This window comes from Montipora capricornis, chromosome 4 (assembly GCF_036669925.1).
Source record: "Montipora capricornis isolate CH-2021 chromosome 4, ASM3666992v2, whole genome shotgun sequence".
NCBI classification, from domain to species: Eukaryota; Metazoa; Cnidaria; class Anthozoa; order Scleractinia; family Acroporidae; genus Montipora; species Montipora capricornis.
In genome coordinates this window covers 22,869,254-22,880,567 of record NC_090886.1, presented here as the reverse complement: position 1 = coordinate 22,880,567, position 11,314 = coordinate 22,869,254, and the positions used below count along the sequence as shown (strand labels likewise).

The window sequence follows — 11,314 nt, the reverse complement described above, 5'->3', positions numbered from 1 at the left end:
TTCAAGTATATCGTGTCAAAGTTAAGTAAGTAATGATCATCACCGAATAAAGTACCATGGTTTAATGGAATTTCATCATCCTGGCAAGTGAAGTCAGGAGAAAGACTTCCTGAGAAGGAGGCATCCGCAAAGACACTCTGAAGTCAACTTGTGACTCAATTTTGGAGATGCCAGTGGCTAACAACAGTCCTTTGCATGACTTCATTAACCCTAACAATGAAATTTCATCAAAAATTGTCGCTCCTGGATTCTAACTATCTCCAGTAATACTATATTGAGAAGTGCAAAGTTAATGGTTATCATAAATTTTGAAATTTCTTCATGTTGTAAAAATGTGTTTACAACATATCATTCTATTAACCATGGCTTCTACTGACATTTTTTTGTGAACATTATTACAGTACTAGGGAGCAGAAATAATAGGATCTTGAAACATAACAAGAAAACTACAAATACAAAATAGGAATTTGATTAGCTGAGCCATGCATTGATATAGGAATAGGTTTGTCGAAAATTCCAAAGTTTTTCACTCGTCCAATATAACGTTCAACATGAATTCTTTCTGATGCTATTCTTTGATTGATGCATACTTCCATTGGTGAAAATTGCATCTGATCCTCCAAAAAAAAAAAGGAATATTTAACTTCACCCCAAGGGGATCTAACAAATCTCTGATAGCAAATCCTTTCTCTGCCATGACCTCGTCATCCTTGTCCCAAAACTTGGAATTTAAGATGCCACACCTGCTGACAATCTCTTTACCAGAGACACTTCCAGGAAATAATTCAGACACAAAGGACAAACTTCCAGCAGGTGTAATAGCAACCAGTGCTTTGTAGGTGTTGTGATGCTTGTAGTCTGAGTACAAAGAGGATCGCAGATGTAGGGACTCTGGTGCCTCGACAAACACCTCAGTGCAATTAGTTATTGCCCTTGTTTTTGGAAAGGACTGTTTAAAACTTTCCGGCATAGACTGATCAATTTCTTCCCTTGAAGGCCAAATTGACAGAGAACCAAACTGAAGGAACATAAAATTAATCCAACTGCAGACAAGCCTAGATACTGTGCTCTCATCACAATTAAAAAGCCAGCCACAGTGAATGTTTTAGTATCCCTTTCTTAACTTCAGTAGCACCAAAAAAAATTGATCCTCACAACACAGAGCTCTTGCCCCTAGGCGTGTCCTCGCACCACTTGCATCTTTCATGATAACATTTTCCCCATTTTCCCCGGCTCTAAAAAACTCGTAACAAATTCTAAATCTGTCGAGGTTTGGAAACCCAGTGTAATGTTTACACAGTTTATCATTATTCCTAATGGTATCAACACTAAATTTGGTCTTTCTCATTTTACCCTTCGTAGCTTCTAATTCTTCTTCAGTTTTTTCGAGTTCAGTTTTCAGCCGTATGTTTTCGCACCTAGTTGCAGATGTGGAAGCTTTCACTACCAGCAGAGAAGTATCAAAAAGTGATTTGGGTTGGTCTAAGCAGACCAGAGAACACTCGTTCTTGTCGCCAAACCTTAACCCTTTTGGCTTAAGCTTCTCGCCTCTAAACAGCGGTGGTTTTCGCTTCATTCGAGGCGTCGAAAAGTTGTGTTTTATCGGCTTTGCATCCTCCCTTAACTTCCAGCGGGATCCCCCGGGGACCTTCAAGACATCCTCTCGTGTTTTTAGTAACACAAAAGCCGTCCTTGCCTTCAACTTTTCCCATTTTATTGGATCATATCGTTTTCTCTGGGTTTTTCAGGGGAACACTGAAGAAATGAAACATGCTTCTCTTGCCGTCAGCAGAATAATAACTGTTTTGGCACTCGTAAAAACTGCATTGAAGTCCGGTTGTGCGACGTTGACTTCATGGCTTTTCGTTGTATTGATTGAAATGTTTTCTTTGTCGAAGTCATCTGCCAAATAAATCCAAAACAACTTTCAATAACGGGCAACAACCGAAAAAAGTATTTATCAAAGACAAAACAAGTTAAAAGAAATGTTTGTACAAAAAAAACGCTCACTCACTTGAGTTTACCGGTGTCTTGTCCGCCATTGTCAAATTGCGTGACCACAAATTTTCCACCTTCACTTTCTAACGTGGACAGATTGCTCACAAAAATATATGTCAGCTTTTATCCTCCAAAGGAACCGTAATTCAATTTGCAAGCGACAGTGAAAGCGAGAGGAGTCAGGCCTTAATTAGCTATAATTTGCAACATTCATAAGGTCAAGGGTTTGTTTTGTCGCAATAAGCCTCTCTTTCACGTGAGATAAGAAGAGCTTGGGCGCTTAGAGCATTCGGTCTGTACTACAATTTAATATGTCTTTTGTCTCTGTATGACATCAAATATGCACCATACTTCAAATATTGAAATATGATAGAAAGTAAACTTAAATTCTCAGCCTCATCTTGTTCATGATGTATATCTTGTGTTTGACACTTATCTTTGGTTTACTTTTTTTCAAAGCACTGGGATTTTAATTGCTTTGTACTTATGGTCTGAAATAAGAAATAAAAATTAAACTATTTCAAAAAAGTTTACCCAAAGACAGAATTAGATACCACAACACAGATGATCACTGTCATCTAGTGCAGTTGGTTAATTATGGATAACCATAAGTAATACTGTAATTTTACTTGCCACTGTCACTGCTTCTACACTAGTATCCTCCTCCTTTGCCGCTTCCCCCTCCCTTGCTTCTCCCTATGCTTTCATAATGCCACTCCAAAGAACTCCCCTTTGCCCCCAAATTCCCAAAAGTCATCCATGTACTGTGTTGTAATGAATTCTATTTACAACCTGAGAAATGTATGTACTGGAAAGCTCTGTGATAAATCAGTTGCACAGAAATCAGCTGAAATTTTGAAAACCTTTTTATACTTTGACTATTTCCTATTGAAGTCTCGCTTCAAAAGGTTCTTACATTCAGCTCGGTATTACTGGTTGGAAACACTCTCCAATCTGCAGCCATGTTTTAAGTCATTATGAGACTGCTAACAAGGAGCTGCCACAACTTGCCTTTGCGAGTCCCATTAGGGACTTTAAGATACGGTACGGCAAATTGGTACTAGGACTATGTTGGCCGCAGCGGACTGGGGTGAATATGGCGTATTTCCCGCCAAATACAAAACGATAAGGTGCAGCGACACTACGGCGAAAAGCTCCGAGCTCAAAGTTTGGTTGGGCAGTCATTTTATTGGAAAAATGGCATCCTTCAGGGAAGCAAGAGAATTGATCCGTCTTTGTTATGAGATGCATTACATTAGTGATGACGAATTTTTGCTGCTTCACACTGGCTACAAATCACAAAACTTAGAACTTCCATATGATTCTTTCTCTGAGTTTGACCTCGAAAGTTTTAACAAAGATGAATGTTTGGCACAGTTCCGATTCCCAAAAATCCACATACCTGTACTTGCCGAGGCTCTACAAATTCCTCCGAGCATAAGATGCACCCAAGGGAGTGTTTGCGATGGAGAAGAAGCTTTGTGTATGCTGTTAAAACGCATGCGTTACCCTTGTCGCTACAGCAATATGGTACCTTTGTTCGCCAAGCCCGTTCCTTTTATCAGCATGATAACAAATGAAGTGTTGGATTACATTTATGCGACCCACGGTCATCGCATTCAGCAATGGAACCAGCAGCTGCTGAGCCCCAGGAATCTAGAACACTACGCCAATTCAATTCATAGTAGGGGAGGATCCCTTGTCAACTGCTTCGGGTTTGTCGAAGGGACTGTTCGGCCTATCTCTAGGCCAGAATGCAACCAAAGAATTGTCTACAACGGGCATAAACGTGTCCACGCCATCAAATTTCAGTCAGTCGTAACCCCTAACGGAATGATTGCTAATATGTTTGGACCTGTTGGTAGGTATTTTTTCAAATTCTTTTATACATTCCCACCTTTATGTTGACTTACATGTGTTTGTGTGGTGTTTATATTTGATAACCAATGATGTGTGGCAACAGCAACTTCATTTACACGATGTACTCATGTTGAGTTTTCAATTAATGTTGTATTTTTCAGAGGGAAGAAAACACGATGCAGGAATGTTGACAGATTCCAACCTGATCCTTTGCGAGTGAACCTCCAAGGCCCTTTTAGAAATGCAGTTTTGACTCCTCAGATGGAGGCGTAAAACGCAGCCATGAGCCGTGTGAGGTCCTCCGTGGAATGGCTTTTTGGAGACATAAATTAATTTAAGCTTTTAGATTTTAAAAAGAACTTAAAGTTGGGTTGAGCTCGGTAGGAAAAATGTAAATCGTCTGCGCACTCTTAAGGAACAGCCTTATGTGCCTGTATGGAAACAACACCTCTGAATTCTTTCAGTGTGACCCACCAGACCTTTTTACTTACTTTGCATAGTGCCATTTTCTCCAATTTTGATTAACTCTACAGTAAGGGGCCCAGTTCTCGGCCACTTTTTGTTCAACGTTTATTTTTAGTGCCTCAAATGAATCTGAATAAAAAGCAATTGCTTCCAAAGGTAGCTTTATTCCTTGTCTTTCGTCCTGCCGAGTTTTGAGTTTACAGCTACTATATACTGCAAGCGAATTGAGGTGACACAAAGGTAGGTGAATTTGGTTTCCACGAAAACGTGTTTGTTTACGGCTACTCAAATTACATGGTCTAATGCAACTTTGTATTTTATCCGTATAGGAGGCCCAAATGAGCCAATTCTTGGCATAATGACCGTAGAGTGACAAAGCTTTCTGATAAATATAAACTTTTCCTGGCCTATTTTATTCTTTTACCTAAATTCACCCCTCAATATTTCCTTAGTACTTCTGCGTATTTGCCTATTCTCGGCCACCATGCTGGCCGTAGACAACACTAAAAAGTGCTCATACTTTTGTATGGAGTTTTCTTGTCAAATCATTTGTAAAAGTAAGACTGTAATGGGGTGGCATGTTCCGACAGTAGCTATAAATTAAAATTATGAGTTCTGACTTACCGGACCCCATTTTGAAATACCCAACTCTTTTTTAGCCTCGCTTGCCAGTGTATTTACGAGAAAAACTAGGAGTGCCAAAAACGTCCTTTTCTAACATGAAACAGAGCTCGTTAAGGATACTTTGTGGTCGAAATATCAAACACAAGCCTTATTAGTGACTTAACAACAAAAATTGGTGATAAAACGTTGTTTATTCCGAGGAATCGAGCGCACTCTTTTGTGGCCGAAAACTGGGCCCACAAACGAAGCCTCCATTTTCGTTATTACTCGGGAGAAAAGAGCGTTGAGCAGTCGATAGCTTTACATGTGTAAACTGAATGCTGAAGCTAGTTGTCTTTGAAATTTCAAGTCCTTACGGCTATTCCAAGGTAAGAAATACAAGTTTACGTTTTTTGTGGCCGAGAACTGGGCCCCATACTGTATATCAAAAGAGGATGATTATGGGAAAGTAAATAATTTATTCATCTAATGGTAACTCTTGAATTGAGTAAAGTACAGAACAAATTTCTAACAAAACAGATGGGTCGGAATCATATTTGCAAAACCCAACATAATGCACTCCTATTTTAAACAACAAAGAAAGCAAAGTAAACCAACTCGAAGCTGAATTATATTTACCAGAGAGAGTAAACGCAATGTCATCTTTCTAGAAAAAGTTGGTTACATTACTTTTTGGCTAATTTCTCTAATAACGCCATCAAAAGCTTGTGTTTGTTGCTGCTGTGTCTGCAAAAAAGCTATCTGAAATGTTTGCATCATAGCCTCCTGGCTTTGAAACATCTGTGCCTGCTTCTCCTTTTCATTTTCAATTTCTTTTGCTTTCAATGCGAGCTCCTCTTCTTAAATCTCAAGCTCCTTTTCTGACTTTTCTCGTAAAAATTCAGTAACATCAGCTCCACTTCTACGCTGCCTTTTAGGTTTTATTTCACAATCTTCCTTTGCCCTTTTTTTTGGTTGCACCAACTCTTTCCAAGGCCTGGGTGCATATCTCCTCTGCTTTCTTCCCATCTGTTTCGACGTTCTTGCTGCTACAAGATTCTCGTGTTGCTTCCGCTAGTTTCTCTCTCTCTCTCTCTCTCTCTCTCAGCAATCTCTTCTAGCAGTGCGTCGAGCTCTGTCTGTTCAGGAGATACACTGTTTGCTTTCGCTTCTTCTTTACTTCGTTGTCGAAATCTTCCAATTAGCAAGTCAAATCTCTCCCTCACTGCCCTTTGATTTACTTTGAAATTGACTGCAGCAACACTGTTTAGGTTTTGGGAAATTTGGGTCCAAATTCTTCCTCTTTCATTGCTTCCCTTTTTACCTCATTGATGACGAAGTCTGAATGAGGTATAGTGATGGGGACTTTAGGTGCTCACTCGATCAATGGGCTGTTAAATTTCGGCTTCCATTCAGACTGCCGAATTGGTGTACGAACGTTCTGGAACGGAAGTGCTAAGCGCACATGTCCCAAGTGCGAATCCTACCCTTTGCTCTTATTTCATTATTTTTAGGGGACGTTCTGAATTTTCCATAGAATTATGAAATTAAAGTCTTAAAAGTCGTATAAGAACAGTGTTCCAAGTATCTTTTGAATTCATGATAAACTTGTGTCACAGGTATTTAGTAGTTGGATATGCTCGGTCTTGATATGGAAAATGTTCGTCTGAAGTCACATGACAAAGCACACCGTACATCAGCCATTTTTATTCAGCGACGGCAGGAGAGGAGTTTACGACTTTCAGGTAAGAAGTTGATGTTTTCTGTCGTTCTTTCTGACAAAATAATTCATAGGAAACACTCATATACAGAACAAACCACTGTTGAATCATCCGTGCAACAAATTTCAATTCGCTGTGGATTCGACTTTCCAAGACAAACTCACATTCCAAGTTATTCCAAGGTTCCAAGTCAATCAAAGTTGAATCTGTTGAATATAAAGCTTTGTAGAACTGAAAGTGAATTTAATTGGAATTGAAGTGAACTGCAGTGAATTTGAGTTTCGTTGAGCTGGATTTGCTGTAGCGAGAAACTGAAGAATAGTGATAGCGTTGGTGAGTAAGGTTTCTCAAAATGGGAAATAGTTTAGCACAATATAGAGTTGCTATTGGAATGCATAAAATTTATTTAACTTCTACACAATATCGAGATTGCTTCAAAGGAAAATTTTGGTGTTCATTGCTGCTTTTGTTTTATCTTGAAGCAATATATTTGCCTGTCTTAAAATTAGTTGTCAGTCATTTCAAGATGATGCAGTGGAATCGCCTATGGCTTACGCAGATTTATCTTTATCGATTTTATATTCCTGAACTAATACGACTTGGTAATGATATCGAAACTAATCCAGGACCACCATGCTTTTGTAATATATATGCGAAGAGAACTAAAACACCTCCTTTGTCTCGTGTATATGTTGTTGCCAGTGTTTTCAAAATCTCACAGCACCATCAGGTGAAAACATACATTTCTAATACAATTATTTCATTGAGTGGAGATGTAGAAACAAATCCAGGACCATTAGATCAGAGCAGTAATCCAGAACAACCCCTACATTCTGTCTCCTTATTAGAAACTAGATTATCTCAGTTAGGCAGGATTCCACTAGATGTTGGGGGTGGTGGAGATTGCTTTTTTCGAGCTGTATCACATCAGCTGTATGGCACTCCAAACAATCATTATCAAGTACGTAGCCTTGGTATTCACCATTTATTGCATAACCCCGAACACTTTATAGAAAGTAATACTGGCCACTCTTGGCAAGAATATTTGAACGGTATGTCATGTGAGGGAACATGGGCTGATGCAATTGTTATCCAAGCAGTAGCCAACTGTCTAAGTTTAAGAATTCATATTGCTGAATTACTAGCAACATTTGCTCCCGTTACCATTGTACAATCTGTGACAGGTGAATGTGCCAGCATCTACATTGGGCATATTGGTGAAGCCAATTATTTGTCTACTGCACAGAAACAAGTTTCTCAAATATCAAACAAGAAAAAAATTGATATGACATTAACTGGTAGCAAAGACATCACTGATCAAAAGGAAAAACACAAAGCTTACATGAAAGAGTACATGAGAAAGAGAAGAAGTGATCCAAATTTTAGAAATAAAGAGAGAATTTTAGAAATAAAGAAAAAAATGTGTGAAAATCGATACAAGAAGATTGAAGCGGAGAAAAGGAACAAAACTGCTTCAAAAAGGAGAATGGCAAATGCAGATCGTGTAAGGGAAATCAATAGGCAGTCCTCTAAACGACAAAGAGCTGAGAACCTAGAACACATAAGGGAAATTAACAGGCAGTCTTTTCAGAACACTTGGCAATTTTTTTGTTTTTTTTGGGTGGGGGGGGGGGAAGGGGAATTCTTACACTTTTTTTCTGTTTGCATGTTTTTCGTTATTTACTACCGGTAATCATCAATGAGGTGTCTCAGAGAGACTTTGATTAAACTTACAAAACTCTTCTACCAAAATTTCTCTGCACAGCAGCATGTCGTGCTTTGTTGTCCACTCCATTGACCTGGGTAAAAAACAAAATTCAAATAAATGAATGAACTTTCCAATAACCAATTCAGTATCCACACTCTTAGTTCCGTAAAATTAATTGTAAAGTTCGACCGAGTCATAAAGTATGAAAAGAACGAAAACTATTACAAATATAAGCCCAAAAAAAAACTTACGATTGATGCTTAGCACTGTTGGCGGCAGAACCTGAGGATGTCCCTGTTGTTGACATCTTTTTCTGGCGATAAATGCTGCTCAAAACTTGTTTAGTCACGATTTATAAAGTCGTTAGGAAACGCACTTAATTAAATCACATAGAAAAAATCGAAATAATGGAGATTTCAAAAAAAATAATGAAGCAAACTTTGATGTACTCATCACTACGGGAACCAAGCAATTTTGCCGTAGTAGATGACAAGAGTACGTCGTGAATTCCCGTCTTTGACATGCGCAATAGCACATGTTGTCAGTATGGACTTCCGGCTGCCGTAGTAGAGCCTGCATCTTAAAGTCCCTATTGTGCCAGCAATCATTTTTAGGAAACTCCCGATGCATAGTATAAGAGAATTATAAGAACCTGAAAAGGGATTATAGATGTAATCAACTTGAATTCTTGCAGCGAGCATCAAATTACCATGATCAGTGTGTTTTAGCAGAGAAGCCAAACAAAGTGTGCGAACAGAGTCCACGTTGTCAATAGCATGTCCTATCCCAATGCCCATTCGACAGTTTGTACTGGTACTGATAAAAATTTAGTAGTTTTATCAAGTGTAGAGAATATTGGGAGTGTGAAAGGAACTCATACACATTTTAAAAATGAATGGCCAAAGTTCAACTGGTGCAATTTAATCGCTTCCAGGCACAATTTCTACAGATCCGAAATCGACTATTTTTTTCAAAAAAATTGATCAATTGAAATTCAAGTGAAACTATTTTGCGAAGAGGGAGATGATTTTTAAGTTATTTGTTCTCGTTGAACTACCCATCATGAGTACAGTGCGCTTGTTATACTTTTGAAATCTAGCTAAGGCGGGAAACACCATTAGTGTATTTCATGGTCTGCGAATATGAGGCTCTCTTCATAATTGCTATATTTTCACATTTTTTCTCCGTAGCATGTCTGATTTCTAACTTCCTCCTTGTTATGAAAGCTCTGCAAATTCCAGCAAAGAAACTAGTTTCGCTTGCAGCTCACTATGGGGTTAGGTTTGCTTGACAGGAACCCAATCTGATGGTACCGCCTTTACTGATAGGATTTATTTATTTATTTATTTTTCTTCCGCCGTTGGTTGATAAATTTGAACAGCAAGAAAACAGTAATAATTCCAAATGTATATAGAGCTTACATGCAATTGCAAACACGCACTTTTTAAACATGTAAAAGACAACAATAACAATAGCACTACATTTACCTGAGTTTCCGGATACAGCGGTCAGCTTCTCGCTGTACTATGAAATCACCGAACTGTGGAATGGGCATAAATTTTCATATCACTACCCCGCCCACTTTGTTTGACAGCCACACCCACTTTCTTTGATCGGTCTAAGCATCACTCTAATTAGCCCACGTAGATAGTTGGATGAAAATCATCCTTCAACTCTTCAGCTTTTTTACAGATTCATGATGGAAAGGTATGAGTTTAAGGTAAAAAGGCCAAAAGCCAAATGTGTAAAGATCTTTTGACAGCGGAGGAGGTCAAAATGTTGGACTTAAGACTCTCATGTCCTGCATCTTAACTCGATTTCCCAGCCTAAATGTGAAGGAATTGAGCTTGAAATATGCACAAATGACTGGATTTAGCTCCCTGCCGATGACCTAGATTCATTTATAGCCATGATAAAGACGGCAAAAGACTCTGCAAGGGAAAACCTTAAGACGATTAAACTGAAAGTGTGTCGCCAAACTACGAGAGAATGTCGGGGAGCATGCATTTGGCTAAAAATCTAGAAATCAACCAGCACGACGCCTTGATGAAGAGTTTACTAGTAGTTTAAATGAAGCTAGCAACAATGTAGAATATGAATTTCCCTCTTCAGAAATTGTTCAAAAAACTTGAGAAACAAAAACACGGGGTTAAACAAACTGTCACATCAAAGCAACACCAGGTATTTGAGCTTTTGAGTTCTTCAAGGAAACCGTTGTGTTGCAACTGTCATACTTCAGGGCACATCAAAACTATGTGCTCCTTTACACCCCGCTCTTCTGCTACAATATGTAAAGAGATTAAGCGTTATCCTGAGCAGGAGAAATATTTCAAGTCGAGGCAGCCCGAACTAGGATAGGATAGGATAACTTTATTTATACACGGTGTTTCAATCAGTTGATTTAGCTAATTATCTATAGTAGTATGTCTATCTACCTAACTACAACAGAGTGTTTTCACGTGACGTCACGGCGGCCATGTTGGTGTTCCTGAACAAAGGAACCGCAGCCATGTTGGTGTCCGCAACTAATCCCCCGGGAATTGAGCTCCAATATCATGCAAATCTTTTCTTTTGTTTTGGTGGAAAAACAAGTTTACCGATCACGTGAGTGAAAACACTATAAAATGTAATAATAACAATTGAAATAAAAGAAATAAATAAAAGAAATAAATAAAAATTCTGCTTTTCATGGATGCCGTGTCTAAAATCTACTTAAAATTAAGATATTTGTTTTCGGTATTCCTTAAACGATAAGCACTTACATTGTCACGATATACAAATCTGGATCTCAGATAATCAGGTGTCATACCATGTAATGTTTTATACATTACAATAGACTTCTGTTCCAATCCTTGATAGTAGAGTCTTTGCCACCCTAGTGCCCACAACAAATCATCTAAATTACTATCATAGCTTGCAGACATTAGGATGCTAGCTGCCCGATTTTGAAGCCTTTGCA

At 38.6% G+C, this 11,314-nt stretch overlaps 1 pseudogene; it reads right to left on the bottom strand.

Annotated features, from left to right (window-relative positions):
• Positions 1-5,612: 5,612 nt before the first annotated feature.
• Positions 5,613-8,442, bottom strand: LOC138045720 (histone-lysine N-methyltransferase, H3 lysine-79 specific-like; annotated as a pseudogene).
• Between the last annotated feature and the right edge of the window lie 2,872 nt (positions 8,443-11,314).